The following is a 17,035-nucleotide window of genomic DNA, read 5'->3' as shown; positions in this document are numbered from 1 at the left end:
GGAGAAGATATTTCTCTGAAGAATGGTCTGAGAAGTTTCCAGAGAAAGGGAGAACTTGACTCAGGGCCAGCAGGGTTCTTGCAGACATGACAGAAAAGAATTTTACCATGCACCAGTCAAAGGCAGAGACAGAGGTTTATTTGTGGAGTAGATACATATTCAAGGAAGAATGGGGGCTTATCTTAAGAGAGAGACCCCTTTGCGGAAAAGCAGGCTATCTCCAGAGAGACAGACAGCAACCTGTTGGTATGGGGTGTTAGTATTTGCAGAGGGAGGATAGCTAGGGGCTGGTCTAGAGGTGGAGGCAGGGTAGAGGTACACAATTTTACACTCTCCTTTGCACATTGCCCTCAAAGTTGCAAGTGTTGGAGGGAGCCTTTCACATTTAGCGGTTTATGGCACTGCTTTTGACACTTAGAATGTCTCTCTGTCTTCCCAAATTAATATCTCAAAATGACCAGTTTTGCAAAGGAGAAAAGGTTTATTTAGGAGGCAGCCAAGCCAGAAGACAGATCAAGTCTCAGATCTCTCCCCCATAAGGTTTAGGGATATTTATGATAACAAAGCAGGGAGGTCAAAGTACGGGGAGAGGTGATTGGAAGTAAGGAAAATTGAAGTAATCAGTGGTCTGTACACGTGGAATCAAATTTCATTGTCTTCATAGGACACATATTCAGAAAGTGTTGTTGGTGGGGACAAAAGGACATTGCAAGTAATAAATAATGGGTCAGATCAGAAAGATGGAGGCTGGTTTGAAAGGAAAAGTAATAAAATGTTAATACCTCTAGAGCACTTCCCCTTTTCCACCTGTTGCCAAGGTTACCAGCCTCCAGGGATTATTCCTCCCTGCAGGAAGTTGTAGGGGCTGTTAATGAATGCCTCCTAGGCTGCTCCCTTCTTGCCAGGACCCCTGATCCACTTCCTCTGGCCCTTGGATCACTCCATCTTTTAGGTCAAGTAAGCAGGTTGTGAGGAAGTGAAGGCATGAGAACAAAGGAATTCTAAAGTGTGTAAAATGGGCAGGACACCCCCACTTCCTCAGACAACCAGCTCCTCTGCCCCAGGGGTTCTAGCCTTGCCTCACACTCAGCCACTAGCAGGCCTTCTTGGGTGGGAACCTCAGGGCAGAGCAGGACAGGGTTGAGCCAGAGGCAGCAGGAGCACTATGGGCACAGTGCAGGGTTGGAGAGGGGTTCAAACTGGCCGCCTTTTCAGTAGACAGTGCTGTGCTGAACTTCACTGCCAGCTCTAATTTTGCCTAGAGAGTGGGGCCCTGTGGTCACTGCCCAAGCCCTTCTTCTGCTGGAATGGCCCTGGAAGCAGGAATGAGAGTGGTCCCCTGGGAACCAGAGAAAGCCATCAGGCTGATGCCACCAGGTTATCTTGGGCAAACTCTTCCCTCTGCAGGACCTAAGAGCCCCATCTGCAAAACTGGGGGTGGCAGACAGCTGAATGAGGTAGCCCTGAGTCCCTACCCTCCCTAAAGACTTAAGAGTCTGTGACCCTCAGTGTGATATCTATGATTACCTTGAGGACTCCAAGTTTTAGCAAAGGGAAGACAGATTCTCCTGTGGCACATTAGTTGGCGGCAGAGCTGGGTGATTAGGTTGAGTCTCATCCTATATGCCCTGACTTCCCAAGAGGCCCATGAGGAAAGGTCTGGAGATACTAGACTCTCCATCCCAGGTTCTGAGAAACTGATGTGACTCCGTTTTTGAGAAATCAGCTTCTACCTCAAGGCCTGTCCAGAGGGATGGGGCATGACTCTTGTCCTTGGAAAAACCCACAGATAGTTCTTAGGCACATACCCACCCTGCTGAGTTGTTTATAAAAGGGATCTGTGGTGCTAGGTGACCCTGACTCAGTTAAGCTAGATGAGGACCCATAGCAACCCCCTAGCAACCACCAATCAGCAGGAGACAGGAAAAATATCTGAAATGTCAGGTGACCTCCCAGTAGTTTCCGTGATGTATAACAAGATTAGGCAACCCTGCAGTTTGGCATAGAGACTCTTGCAACCCTTCCGGGCCTAAACCAATCAGTTCAAATATATCCACCATTTGAATTCACCCACTACCCTTACCCAACTTGTTCCCGCCAGTGAATGTGCTCATCAATGTTAAGAATTGTTGTTTGATTTTCCCGCGGTATAAAATGATTTTCTGTGTGATGTTGTGATGCATAGTGTATCCCCCCAAAACCTATAAATTTTCACTAACTAAGGGTTGGGACTCACTACTCAGGACCGCTGTATTGTAAACGGTTGAGAGTCCAGGCGCGAGCCTGCAATAAAGACTCTTGTGTAATTGCATCAGATTCGACTCCTGGAGGTCTATTGGGGTCCCACGAATCTGGCATTACGGTTCTAGGAGCTTGTGGGCACCTGGTAGCCCTGCAGGCGTGGGGGCCATTTCTTGGCTCTGGCCCAGGGATGGCAGAGTTTCCTGGGTAGGTGGACAGTGGGCCCCATAACTGGTCCCCTATAACACCCCTTGCCTTATCCATGGGCCAAGGATTGGTTGGGGCATGTCTGAGAATCAAGGGCACATTCAGCAGAAATGAGAAGGGGGCAAAAAGGGGAGGGGGTGCAGCCCAGTTGGGTGCTCTCAACTTGGCAAGGAGTCACAAGACTGGCCCAAGGCTTAGGGTAGAGGGTATGGTGGAGGACGTCAAAGGAAGGAATGTTCTATGTCCCACTTAATGCTCAGGAAGCAATGAGCCTGATCCAAGGGTCTTTCTTAAGGAAATCCTAGGAATCCTAGGCTGGGGGCAGGGGGCGGACACACCTAAAATCTTCATCCCAGAGCAGGAAGTCTTTGCCTTTGGAAAGGCCATGTCCTCTTTTGAGAATCTGAGGGAAATTACATCCTTCCCTAGTGGGGAAAGTGAGGACCAGATTGTCAAGGAGATGTCTCACATCTAGCTTAGGACTTAAAGGCCCTTTCCTGAGACTGAGTGAGGCCCTGTATACCTGAAGGCAGGGAGCCAATGAGTGCAGACCTGAACCAGGCAGGATGGCAGGGTGATAGGCAGGATGGCAGGGGGACAGCCAGCGGGGCTGGAGGAGGCAACATGAACTCCTCAGAGACTGGGGCCTGGCCTTATGGGCCCCGCTTGGAGCTGGACTCCCTCCAGCACTCCCCCACCCAGGCAGTTCCATGTTGCACATCCAGGCCTTGGCCCAGGCTCCTGGACCACCTCTTTCCTCCCTCACTCAGATCCAGTTTATTGGGAGGGCTGTCCTTTGGGAATGAGCTTGGGAGCCTCTGGCTTCCCCACTCGGCCTTTCCCCCTGTTGGTCAGCAGGGTTGAGCCATCCCTACTGCACACACAGGTTCACAGGCACTAAAACCTGGGCACAGGGACTCCTCCCCTCCTTCTCTGCCATGTGCCCATGACTTGGGCTTCCCAGACAGAGGAAGTGAGCAGGAATAAGATTTGAGAAAAGCCTTAAGCCCCAAAAGGACTTGAGCCCAGGGAGATAGATATTGGGACAGGGAAAGGGGATGAGAAGTGTTGGAGTTCAAGCCAGGGCAGGCGGGTGGGGCTGGGCCTGGGCTTCCCAGGAGAGGTTGAGGAGGAAAGGAAGAGGGAAGAGCAGTCTTGTCTTGGGACTTTGTAGTCTGGAGACTTGGAGACACATCCTGCATCATAGGTCAACCACCTCCTAAAGTTGGTCAGAAAGGATAAGGGCTGGGCGAACACACCCCCGAGGATGAGCTCATACCAAACATGTGCATACTCTTTCTCTCTCTCTCTCTCTCTCTCTCTCTCTCTCTCTCTCTCTCTCTCTCTCTCTCTCTCACACACACACACACACACCCCCTAGGGACATGCATCTGACCCCTTGGGTGACATCCTTTTGCCTCCAGCTTTATCACACAAGATGGTTTCACCCAGATACAAGTATGGAAAGAAGCAGTATAGATTGTCTGTCCTGATGCTTCATGTGGCAAGATGATATGGGGTCCTTGATACAAATAGAGAGAGCCCCACAACCACTAATAGTACTCTGGAAATTCTGACATGGTCGGGTCGCCCAACTAGTGGGGAAAATAACCATAAATCATTCCAGCTGCATTCATTGCTTGCCTGCTGAGCACTAGATGAAACACCTCACCTCCTCCTCCAACAACCTACTACGAAGGTAATATTATTCCCAGTCCCAAGATCACATTCTGGAGACTAACAGACACACGGTTTGATGTGCCCCTTGCCCAACACTCTGGGGCCTGCATACTCAAAAGACCTGAGTCTACCCCAGGAACAGGACCAGAACCAGCACCTGATGCACCCCAGGAGGAAGGGACCAGGGTGGGACATAGTTGCAGGAGAGATGCAGGATGAATGCCCCCACCCTCCCACATCTGGGGAGGAGGCGCCCAGGAGGGGGCTCCAGACTGACTGAGGCTGGCTCACCTCAAACTAGAGGGCTGGGCCAGACTTGGTTTTCAAATTCCTGGGCAGCTGGCACCCCCTGTATTCAGACAGGGATGCTGCAGGGCAGGGCTTGTTCCATCCCTAGTGCTAGCTGGGGGTTTTCTCTCCTCTCATCTCCAGCCCTTGCCAGGAAGGCAGCCAGGTCAGTCACTGTGATTATTACTGTTGCCACATATTAAGGATGAGAGAAATGACAAGTGTCTTGCTCAAGGTCAATGAGCTAGAGAATGTTGGTTCCCTAGCTTGGGTCTCCAGAGAGCAAGGATCTTTCCCTTCCAAAAGGGCTTTTTTCCAACCCCTCAGAGCCTCCCAACATCCCCAGGAAACATCGCTTCTCTAAACCTACAACAAACAGACAGAGCAGCCATAGGAAGAAGTAAAAACTATTTACAAATATACAACAGGAATGGAAGTCTTAGCACTCCCAATAGGGGAGTGATTGAGGGCTCAGCTACGCGAGGCCTCCATGTGGAGGCTCAGAAGATGAAGTTCAGATGTCCTGGTATCCAGCAGTGTGAATGTGTGAGTGAGAGGTTCGTGGATGGGAGGCCAAGCCTTCTCTGTGGGCTTTTTGCTGCGGCATCGGGCTGATGGAAATCTAAACACATAAGTCAATACATGGGTGTTCTTTCTAGCTTCTACCCTGCAGTTCACAGTCATGGCTCTGGGCCCCAGGAGGCAGGACAAAGGAGAGGGCTGGTACCCAAGAAATGCAAGGGCCCTTTGGGGGCACCATGGGTTATCTACCCTACTGCACTCCTAATGCTCCAATTCATATATTTCACATGGGATTTCAAGTACAAATTTCCACACAAAAAAAGAGCCAGGCACAGTGGCACATGCCAATAATTCTAGTGGCCTGGGAGGCTGAGGCAGGAGGATCACAAGTTCAAAGCCAGCCTCAGCAAAAGTGAGGCACTAAGTAACTTAGTGAGAACCTGTCTCTAAATAAAATACAAAATAGGGCTGGGGATGTGGCTCAGGGGTCGAGTGCCCTGAGTTCAATTCCCTGTCCCCCTCCCCCCCAAAAAAGAATCTCCTTTAAAACATAAATTACTAGTCTCAGTCCTCATTAATAACTGAGGAAACTGAGGCTTAGAAAGGTAAGGGACTGGCCAAGGCCAACTAGCAAATTAGTGGCACAGTCTTTTCTCCTTGTCTATTCAGCAACACCTGGGAGTGCTCTGAAACCTGGAACCCGCACACTCAGGTTCATAATTCCATTCCTTAAGATCCATGTGCTTCAGCTTCAGGGCCAGCCTAACCTCAGGAGCCTCCCCCAACACATGTGTGACCCACAGACATCCTTCTCCCAATGCACACCCACTATTCCTCACCTCCTGTAAAGCTGCAGCCTCGCCACTCCCTGGGGGGCCCTGCCCATGTGTTGGAGATGTGGGCCCAGGGAGCTCTGTGGGACCGTGTTGACAAGAATATTGTGGCGAGAACCGTGTGTGCACTGCGTCCCCTTGCTCAGGGTCCCACTCAGTGCCTTCCTCCTGCAGCATCCAAGTAGTTGCAGACATGTACCTGGGGCGTGATACACCAAATGCAGGGAGTCACTACCCACCTTGGCCTGGTCCCCCTGACCACCCTCACCCTCAGCTTGGAAAGCACAGAGCCCAGGGTTCCCAGCCAGGAGTCTCATCCCGGCTACATTTCCCCTCTGCCCCATTTCTTATGGCAAGAACCTAGAAGGGCAATGAATAGGGACGTTCTCAGAGGCTCCCAGAGTGCCCTGGAGAAAACCCCAAAGGAAAGGACAATGGGTGACAGGGCCAGGGAGCTGGGGTCAGGGACCAAAGATGAAAACCCAGCTTTATCTCACCCCGCTCCCACCAGCCCCAGAGGTCCACCACTTCAGCCTTCAGTTTACCAACTCACTTGCGTCCCACTGGCATACAAATGGTCAAATACCAGTTGTTGGCACAGCCCTGGTCGAAGGGGTTGTTGTTCCGGAGTGATTTGCCCTGGAGGGAGATGGGGATGGGAAGAGGAGCTCAGAATCAGCAGGACTGGGCAAGGCCATCTCCCAGTGACTCCTCCTAAGTCAGTCAGCTTAGCCAGGGCTCAGCCCAGGCCTGGAGCAAGATTCTAAGGGCAATGGAGCCCAAGAGTGACCCAGGGCCTCCTGCCTTCCTATGCTCCTAGGAAGAGTGACCTCCCTCGACCCACTTGTGTGCAGCTCTCCGCAGACAGTGCTGACACTGCACTCCTTTCTCCTGCCTTCTCAGGGCTCCTCATCATCCTGTGCCTCCCTGTGCAAGATCCTTTTTCTGTCTCCATTGGCCACACCTGTCCTCTTACCTCATCCTTCCAGACACCCCGCTTTTTTAAAAAATATTTTTTAGTTGTTGATAGACCTTATTATTTTTTTTTAATTTGTATGAGGTGCTGAGGATCAAACTCAGTGCCTCACACATGCTAGGCAAGTTCTCTGCCACTGAGCTACAACCCCTGCCCCTTTCAGATACCTTTTAAATTCTTCCTTGTGCTGCTCAATTGCTCCAAAGACAATGTCACCACCCCACTCCCACTTCATTTCCCCACCTCTCATTTTTTTTTTTCTAAAATTATGCCTTAATTGAATTTCACTATCTAGGTGGACAGGGCCAGTGGGGAGGCCCCATCTTAGTTTCCTAGATAAAATCACATGGCCCAGGAAAATCTGGGCTGAAGGCCTTCAGTACACAAAGCAGTAAAGGTCAAGCTCAAAGTAAAGGCAGACCACAGGGCTGATGAATAAGGGCCAATCACAGAGTCTCCGGTGGGAGGAGGACCAGATATGGCAGTGGTGGGCTGGGGACTAAAAGGATGGGAGGTGATGAGCAGGTAGGCTCCTCTGTCTGTTCACTGTCTCGGGGTCTGCAGCATCCCATCCCCCACTGATGCTGCCCACCAGTCTTACTGAAAGAGCCTTTAGTCAAGAGATTGCCATACTAAAGGAATCCCAGGGCAGAGATGCCCACCCCTATCATTCCTATTCAACACTAAAAAGAAAAAGCAATAAAGATACACAGATTGGAAAGAAGGTAATGAAACTGTTCTTCACAGATGACAATTTTCTATGTAGAATGTACAACAGCCACAAAATGCTGAGGGAGAACTCAGTGGTTGAGCACCCCTGATTCAACCCCTAGTCCTAGAAAAACAACACTAAGGACTCCTGCTCTTGGGAAGATGCTATGAAGAAAATGGAATGACAAGTCACAGATTGCAAGAAGAGATGTGCAAAACCTAGATCTGAATCTGATGTAGAAAACTCTTAAAACTCAATAAGAAAACAACCGTTTTTTCAAATGGGCAAAAGATTGGAGTAAACGCTTTTGGGGGGAGTGGGTACCACATCCCCAGTCCATTTTTTTTGTATTTTATTAGACACAGGGTCTCACAGAGTTGCTTAGTGCCTTGCTTTGCTGAGGCTGGCTTTGAACTCGGAATCCTCCTGTCTCAGCCTCCCAAGCTGCTGGGATTACAGGTGTGCGCCACTGTGCCCTGCCAGGAGTAAACATTTTACCAAAGACCCACTGAAGGCCAAACAGACATGAAAATAGGCTCAACATCATTACTCATTAGGAAAACACAACCTGGAACCTTAATGAAATACTACGACTCATTTAATAAGACAGGTTTGATTAAAAGACAAAACAAAATAACAAAGGACAGTGTGAGGGGCTGGGGTTGTGGCTTAGTGGTAGAATGCTTGCCTAGTGTGTGTAAGGCACTGAATTAGATTCTTAGCACTGCATATAAATAAATAAAAGGTCAACTGATACCTAAAAGGTATTTGAAAAAAAAAAGTGTGAAATGTTGGTGAGGATGTGAAGCAACTGGAATTCCCAACATTGCTGGTAGAATTTAGAAACCTTACAGTTGTGTTGGAAGACAAATTTGGCAATTTCCTACAAAGATCCACACGTGTTTACCTTATGACTCACCAATGCCACCCTTAAGAATTAATTCAACAAAAATGAAAACTTATGTTCACATGCCTTTGCATCAATGTTTGGGGCAGCTTTATTTATAACTACCCCAAACTAGCGAGGCATAGTGGCCCACACCTATAATCCCAGAGGCTTGGGAGCCTCAAGCAAGAGGATGGCAAGTTCAAAGTCAGCTTCAGCAACTTAGTGATGAGCTAAGCAACTTAGTGAGACCCTGTCTCAAAATTAAAAAAAAAAAAATTTTTTAAACATAATGGGAGTGGTGCTAGGAATGTGCCTCAGTGATTAAACACCCCCGGGTTCAATTACTACGATGAAAAAAAACAAAACAAAACAAACAAAAATACTGGCAAAAACTAGATATAATGTAAAAAATCCTTTGTTTGATGAATGTATAAACAATCTATAGGGCATCCATATGATTCTACACAGCAATAAAAGGAAATAAAATACTGATATGAGCGACAACATGGATGAATCTCAAATACATTGTCCTAAATAAATAAAGCCAGAGAAAAGAAGGCAATGACTCCATTTACATGTGAACCTGGAAAAAAAGAAAAACCAGAAGGACATAGGGAGAGAGACTGACAACAACAGGTGAATGAAAGGATATTCTGGAGTAAAGAAACTGCCTAAACTTGATCATGCTGGAGAATGCAGGACAGTATCCATTTGTCAAAATCCCTTATCCTAGACTAAAAAGGTGAATTTTGCAGTTTTAATTTATTCCTCAATAAATGAATTTTTGTTGTTGTTGTTGTTTTTTTAAATCCCACAATGGCTCCCAGTTTTCCACTTCATAAAAACTAAATTACACGCTCAACTTTTAGGGGCTTTTTAATCTTGACTCCCACGGGGTCAACTTCATTGCCCATGCCACTTTGGGTTTAATTTAGAATCGTTCCTTCCTCATTTCCTTAACATCCTACTTTCGGGTTTCTGTGCCTTTTTGAAAAGGTGTGCCTCTCACAAGCAACACCCTCCTGTCTTCCACCTTTGCAAAATCACAGCTAGGACAGGAAGAGTGGCACGTCCTCCTCTACAATGCTGGCCTCGCCAAACTCAGTTTCTTGCAGGCTGCTACACCACTCAGGACCGACCCCCGTCTCAAGCGTTTTCCTAGGTGTCTGCTGGTGTTATTCTGATCGCAGGGTTCTTATCAACACAAGCGCAGGATGCACCCATCCCTCAAATAACAGGCTCTCCATGCAATGCACCCACGAGGAAGAATGACCACTGAGCTCCAGGGGGAGGAAAGATCTGAGCTGCATCTTAAGGGGTGGGTCTGGAAGGACTCATGAGGCACCATCAGGATCAAGGGCAGTGAAGATCAGGCGAAAGTGCCGGATTCCCTAAGATGCATGATGCCTCCGCACCGTCTGATATTGCAGTACTTGCTTACCTTGCTCATCGACACAGCCTGTATTATCAAGATCAGAATGACAGGCAGCAGGAGTACCAAGACGGGTACAGCTACTGTGATGCTGTGCATACACAAGCTAAGAAGAACAGACAAACTGTTCTCTCCTGGCCCCGCCCAACGACCAACACGCCCTCATTAGCCCCGCCCTGGCTGGCCCCGCCCACCCACTTTTTCCTCCCTGGACTGGACAATTAATCCAGCACACCCAAGAGAAACCTCACCGCAGCATGCTGTCCTCCCACTTGACCCTTTTCAACCTTCATTACCCCACATCTTGGCCTCCCTAGATTCTTAACTCCATAGTCCATCCTACCACGCCCATCTCCCTGACCCGACTCGCCTCCAACCTGTCCTTCATAGGTCCTCCCAAGTAGCTTCTCCCTTTAGGCCTGCCCACAACATCAGCCCTCCCTCGGTTAACCCCACCTCTTGGCTGTCCTGCCCCTTGGCTGTCCGTCCCTCCCCACAACCCATTCTCTTCCCAGTGTGGGCCCTTGGGACTGGGTGGATACGCCATGGCTGAGTCCAGCGACAAGGGCATGTGTCTTGTACGAATGAGAAAATCACACTGGTAGCCAGAAGAACAACCAGATAAAGGCACAGGGACACCAGCAGCAGCACGAATACGTGGAAATTTCTTTGACCTACACAATTGTTTACCCACAGGCAATGGTGGTCAAAGTCCTAGGGGAGAGAAGGCAGACCTTGAGGGTCTATTTGGCTTAGCCCAATACCCCCAAATTTGAGGCCCCCCCTCAACCCAGCCCCTAGACCTCCTGCTCTTGGCCCTGCACGTGAGCTCCCATCTCCAGGGTGAAACCAGCACGTCCATGGATAGAGCATAGTTAGGACGCCATGGCTCATCAGGTCATTTGTCATGAGTGAGGTCTTTAGAGACAAGAATTGCCTGGTGTCCTTTTTAGCAGGATGCAGAAAAGCTCTGAAGCTGTATTTTCTCAGATACTGGGTAAGGATGAGAAGAATTTTTTGCCCAGCCAGCCTTCTGTACTTGGAAACCCGTGCAAGGTGTGCACATGAGAGAAGAGCACTCGGAACCCAGGAAACCCTCAATTGGACACCCAGAGGTGGACAGGCAACGATACCCAGAACAGGGCAGCAGCCGGCCTAAAGTTATGGGTATCTAGTATCAGCAAGCTAGTGGGACAGTCACTGCCTTTCCTCCCCTTGACTCCACCAGGCTCAGCACAGATGGTGCCCTTTGCATGTCAGCACCTGTGCAAGCAAGGCCAGCATCTCAGGACAAGTGCAGAACTGTAGGTAATAACATATATAAGTGACCAAGTGTGGCTGAGAGCCACTTGTAGCAGTGTGGGAAGATGATCTCATACCCACCCCTGGAACACAAATGATGTGAGGTTCCTGGTCCTGGCCAGGTGCCCTGGGATGGGTTGGTGAGTGGACAGGAAGGAGGAGTACTTACCTCCACACAGATATTACAGAAGGGACAGTGGTGGGTCCGGGGTGAACGATGGATAGAACACTTCGAGCACCACTGCAGGCGAAAGGCCGTGTTGTTCACTCGTGCTATGTATTGAATGTTGGGGTCCTCTTCTAAGGAGCCTGGCAGGGGAAGAGATTTGGGCAGTGGCAGGAGGCCCATCCACCACTCTACTGCTTGGGGCCGCCCCATAACATCATTGGGCAACAAGAAGGGTGGGGAGGAGGAGGGCAGGGGAATCCCGGTCCCTGTTGAGCAAGCTGACCACTCAGATGGGCGGCAGTCAGAGAGAAAGGGCTGTCCAGCCACAGGAGCTCTATACAGAGCTCTCCCCTTTTGGAATAGTGATCAGTGCTTGAAGTCGTGTGTAAAATCGGAAGGAGGAGGAGTGAACTGCGTGGTTTGGAAGAGCCTGCTGACCTCTCTTGCCAGCCTGCCCAGTCCTTCCTTCGAAAGCAGCTGGAACATCCAGGATTCTGTTTTTTCGCACTTTAGTGGCTTGGGAAAAGAAGTGCCAGGGCCCAAGTAATGATGACATGGAGGGAAGGGCTCCTGAGGCCACTGGGGTGGGGGGTGGGATTGAGGGGGGTTAGCATGTTTGAAATCACCCCTATAGGCATCAGCCCTTGGGATACCACCTCCTTCTCCAGGGGTCTGAGGCCTTACCTTTGTGTAAAATGCCTGGGTCTGACCCGTTGAGGAAAATGAGGCTGCAGAAGGACAGTATAAAGAATAGGCCCGAAACCACAGCAAATTCCCACTGCCCATTCTGAGCCAACCACCGGCACCTGAAACCAGAGCCAGACTCAGTCCTAGTCTGGGGAAACCCAGAGCTCCCCACAAGGCCTAGTTCACCTGAGGTAGGACTCACTCGCCTTAAGGACAGATCTAAATATCCAGGTTACAGACAGACCATGGAGACTCCACAAAATGTCACCAGCATTACCAGTCTCTCATTGTTCCCTAAATGCGTCAGGCACTCCAGACCTCTGTGCTTTCACATTGGGTTCCCTCTAACTCTATATCGTCCTTCCCCTGCTGACCCTCTCTCTCCACTTCCCTCCCTGCCTCTGTACTGTCCTTGTCTATTTTCTCTTCTGTGTCTAAGACACTGACACCTTCCATGGGAGACTCATGGAAAGGCGAAGAAGATGCCACTTATTGTAATAAGTAGCATTGCATTAAAAGCTGGAAACAGGCTTGGTTTCAGCCATGAGGATTCGATCGGAGGTTCATTTGGGGGCGTGATACTCTGTGAAGAGGCCATGGCTAGACCACCAAGTCTCACAGACTGAAGCCACCAACGAACTCTTCTGGGTTGGCACCCAGACTGCCATGACAACAGAAGTGACATCACAGAGGTTCTGGAATGGGGGCTCTGGCTGCTTCCAGTGACTTGTGAGATCAACCTTCCCCAACCCCCACATATGCACATGTTGTAGACTGGGACATCCTGCTCTTATGATGGTAGCTTTGTTGGAGCTTGTGATGATGTGATGTGGTTTGTCCCAAAGGTTCAAAGGCTAGAGGGTTGGTCCTCAGTGATGAGGTGGTAGAAACTGAAAGAGGTGGGCCTAGTGGGAGGTAACTCAGTCACACTGCAAGATGCCCTCTCAAGGGAGTAATGGACTTCTCATGGGCCCCCATTTGCTGCTGTAAGAGGGAGTTGTTATAAAAAGAGCCAGATTGGTCCCTCCCTGTTTTCTGACCACACAATCTGGTGAACACCCTCACCAGAGATCACTTGCAGGAGCTGCCAAATCTTGGATACTGAGTTAAATAAACCTTACCTCCTTATAAATTATCTGTTCTCGGGTATTTTGTTAGAGCAACAGAAAGCAGGCTAATACAGAGGCCATAAAATATGTGAAGATGGCATGGGGAGAAGTTTGGTGATGGTTATCCCCCTTTCAGGCCCAGTGGTAATTGGAGTCAACAGTGCTCATTCCTCATCCTAGCTCCACTTCTTCCTTTTTGTTGTAACAGAGCTCCAGTTTGGGGCAGGAGGTAGAAATCTACCAATTAAATATCTTCCCAGTTTACTCACTTCCATGGTGGGATTTATGATGTAATTCTCTCTTAAAAATAAAATGAGCTGGGGATGTGACTCAATGGTTAAACAATCCTAGGTTCAATCCCTGATGATTATGATAATAACAATAATAATAATAATTTGTACATATTTATGGCATATAACTTAATTTGAAAAATGTTACATTGAAGAACGTCTGAGTCAAGCTTTTTAACATATACATTACTTCATATTCTTATTTGTGGTGAGGACCCTTAAAATCTACTCTTTGAGTCATTTTTAGTGTAGATAACATTATCAACTGTACTCATTCTGTTGTATGTTATTATTAAATGTAGTCATTATATTGCACAATAGATCCCTTAAACTCATCCCTCTCATCTAAGTGTAATTTGTTCTCCTGGGACCAGCATCTTCCCCCTCCACAGCCCAGCCACTCCTGGGCCCCTGACAGTCACCCTTTTGCTCTCTGTTTCTATGAGTTCAACTTTTATAGATACCACATGTAGGTGAGATCATGTGAGTGTTGCCCTGTGCGTGGCTATTTCCCCCAATAAAACGTCCTTTGGCCTCATTCATTTGTCATAAATGACAGAATTTCCTTATTTTTTAAAAGACTAAAGAGTATCCCCTTATATTTCTAAACCACATTTTCTGTATCCATTCATGCACCGATTGGCTGGACCAATGGTTAGTTTTTTGTTTTTTGTTTCTGTTTATTTTTTTGGTGCTGGGGATTGAACCCAGGACCTTGTCCATGCAAGGCAAGCATTCTTCCAACTGAGCTCTATTTTTAATTTTTAAAGAAACTTCCCATACTAATTTCCATAATGACTGTACTAATTTACATTCCCCCAAACATAGTACAAGAATTCTAGTTTCTCCACATCCTGACCAGTACTTAAAATCTTTTGTCTTTCTTTTTCTTTTATTTATGATGGGGGTTGAACCCAGGGGGACTTTAACCCTGATAGCCATCTGGAGACCTTTTTACTTTTTATTTTGAGACCAGCTCTCACTGAGTTGCTGAGGTTTACCTTGAATTTATAATCCTCCTGCCTCAGCCTCCTGAGTTACTGAGATTAAGGCATGTGCCACTGGTTCTTTTGTCTTTTTGACAATAACCATTCTAATAGGTGCGAGAGGGTATCCCATTATGATTTTAATTGCATTTCTCTAGTGATTAGTAATGTTGTATATTTTTTTTCAGATTTCTCTTGGTCAGTTGTGTTCCTACTGAAAATGAAGTGATGTTTGGGTCACAGTCTACCACCAAGTTTTATGTCAATTTCTGTTGTAGCACAAGAAGAAGGGATGACATGCATTGGGTCATGGAAAAAGGTTAGGAGTGGTACTAGAATCATAACTACTAGGTCTATTGAGCTTTGGAGCAGACCATGCTAGCCTTAGAGTTTCTCTTTTTGTTTTGTATTTTTCATTAGATATATATGACAGCACCATGCATTTTAATTCATTGTACACAACTGCAGCACAAATTTACATTTCTATGGTTGTACCTGATGTAGCATTCACACCATATGTGCATTCATACATGTACCTAGGGTAATGATGTCCATCTCATTCCACCATCTTTCCTACCCCCATGCCCCCTCCTCACCTCTGCCTCCCCTTTGCCCCATCAAAGTCCCTCCATTTTTCCTTATCAGAGAGAACATTCAGCCTTTGGATTTTTGGGATTGGCTTACTTGATTTAGCATGATATTCTCTAACTCCATTCATTACATGTCGTAATTTTATTCTCTTTTAATGCTGAGTAATAATCCATTAAGTATATATACCACAGTTTCTCTATCCATTCATCTATTGACGGGCATCCAGGCTGTTTCCACAGTTTAGCAATTGTGAATTGAGCTGCTATAAACATTGATGTGACTGTGTCCCTGTAATATGCTGATTTTAAGTCATTTAGGTATAGACCTAAGAGAGGGATAGCTGGGTCAAATGGTGGTACTATTCCAAGTTTTCTAAGGAATTTCCATACTGCTTTCCAGATTGGGTTGCACCAATTTGCAGTCCCACCAGCAGTGTATGAGTGTACCTTTTCCCCTTCTACATCAGCATGTATCGTGGTCTGTCTTCAGCACACAGGGCACTTTGTGGTACAACCAATGTTTTATGTGCTTTTAATGAATTAACCCCCAATTCCTTGTTTTACAGATAGGGAAATTGAGTGTCCAGGTGCTAAGTGCTACCCAAGGTCTCCCTGCTGGACAGTTGTAGAGCTGCGATTTGGACTTATGAGATCTGGCTCCAGAGTCCTTGCCACCAACCACCAAGCAAGTGACTCCAGGAGGAGTTGCAGTCAGGGGGCTGAGTAGAAAGGGCGTGAAGTTGGAGCATGGGATCAGTGCCTGAGATGGGTGCTGCCAATAATGGAAAGGAGCCCTGATTGGTGAATCCCAGAGGGCAGACCACATTTAGGTCCCTTGAGAATAGTGATCCTGGACATGGAGGTAACCATTGTGAAAAGAGCAACCATTCTCCAGAACAGAAACCTACTCTCCAAGTACAAGGATTTCACCAGAGCCTTGTCCCTCAAGGGGGAAGGCGTTTCTCCTACTCCAGACTCTTATCTCCTGCAAGGTGCTAGTGGTGGTGGAAAAGTAGGAAACACCAGTGAAAGTCACACCCCAGCAATACAGGCTCACTCAACACCATGATCTAATCATAGACGACAGAATCCTTCCTTCCTCACTACTGTGCCATTATAACAAAAAGCCTCTGCACAACTTTAGAGAATTAGAGATGAAAAGTTGAAGACACAAATTCTTTCTGGGCAAGAAATGAAAATAAGCACATTATAGGAATCTGAAAGTTTCTGGCCTCTTTGGCAACAGAAAACACTAAACATGACCGAACTTCTAGACAGATGAGCACAAAATCTCACCAAATAAATGGCCTATTTACCTCAGTTCCTATTATTCAGTACACTGTCTAGCTTTCAATCAAAAATAATTATAAGGTATACATACTAAAAAGCAAGAAGGAAGAAAGTCTAAGGACATAAAGCAAGCATTCGAATGAGACCCTCAAATGATGAGGCAGTGGGAATTATAAGACAGGGATTTGAAACAAATATGATTGAGATCCTAAGGGTTATAGAGGGTTATAGCTGAATAAGAATATTAAAGAAAAGATAGATAATGTAAGCTGATGATGGAAATGGTAAACAAGAAAATAAAAAGGAAAGACTGGAGATAAAATGACTTAGATGAATGCTTAAAACCTTTGATGGGCTCACTAGTACCCTGAACATGACTGGGGAGAATATTAGTGAACTTGCAGATAGGTCAGAAGAAATTTCTCAGGCAAAATTGCAAAGAGAAAAGAAAAATTGAAACAGAAAATTTAAGAACAACGGGGCAATTGCAAAAGATAAGCACATGTGCAGTTGGAATAGGAGGAGGAGAAGCAAAATAGAACAGAGTTGAGGAAAGCCTTCGAGTAATAATGACAGAAAGCTTTTATGATGTAATAGATACAGGGAGTTCTGAGAACATCAAACAAGGCAAATACCCAAAATCTACACCTACCATCTTTCAAATTGCTGAAAATCAAAGCCAAAGAGATGGTATTTAAAGAAATCATCTTACTCATACAGGAGCCAAGATAAGAATCTTAGTGGACTTCTCCTAAAATGTGCTAGAGAAAGAGAGTTGAGTGAAATTTTGAAGTGTTGAAAGGAAAACCCACCAGCCTATAATCCTCTACCC

The 17,035-nt window shown here is 47.1% G+C and overlaps 1 pseudogene; it reads right to left on the bottom strand.

Annotated features, from left to right (window-relative positions):
• Positions 1-9,717: 9,717 nt before the first annotated feature.
• On the bottom strand, positions 9,718-15,980 carry LOC143641189 (palmitoyltransferase ZDHHC19-like; annotated as a pseudogene).
• Positions 15,981-17,035: the final 1,055 nt, after the last annotated feature.

Source organism: Callospermophilus lateralis, unplaced genomic scaffold (genome assembly GCF_048772815.1).
Source record: "Callospermophilus lateralis isolate mCalLat2 unplaced genomic scaffold, mCalLat2.hap1 Scaffold_884, whole genome shotgun sequence".
In the NCBI taxonomy this organism is placed as follows: domain Eukaryota; kingdom Metazoa; phylum Chordata; class Mammalia; order Rodentia; family Sciuridae; genus Callospermophilus; species Callospermophilus lateralis.
The sequence above is the reverse complement of the archived record's forward strand: the minus strand, read 5'-3'. Positions and strand labels throughout refer to the sequence as shown.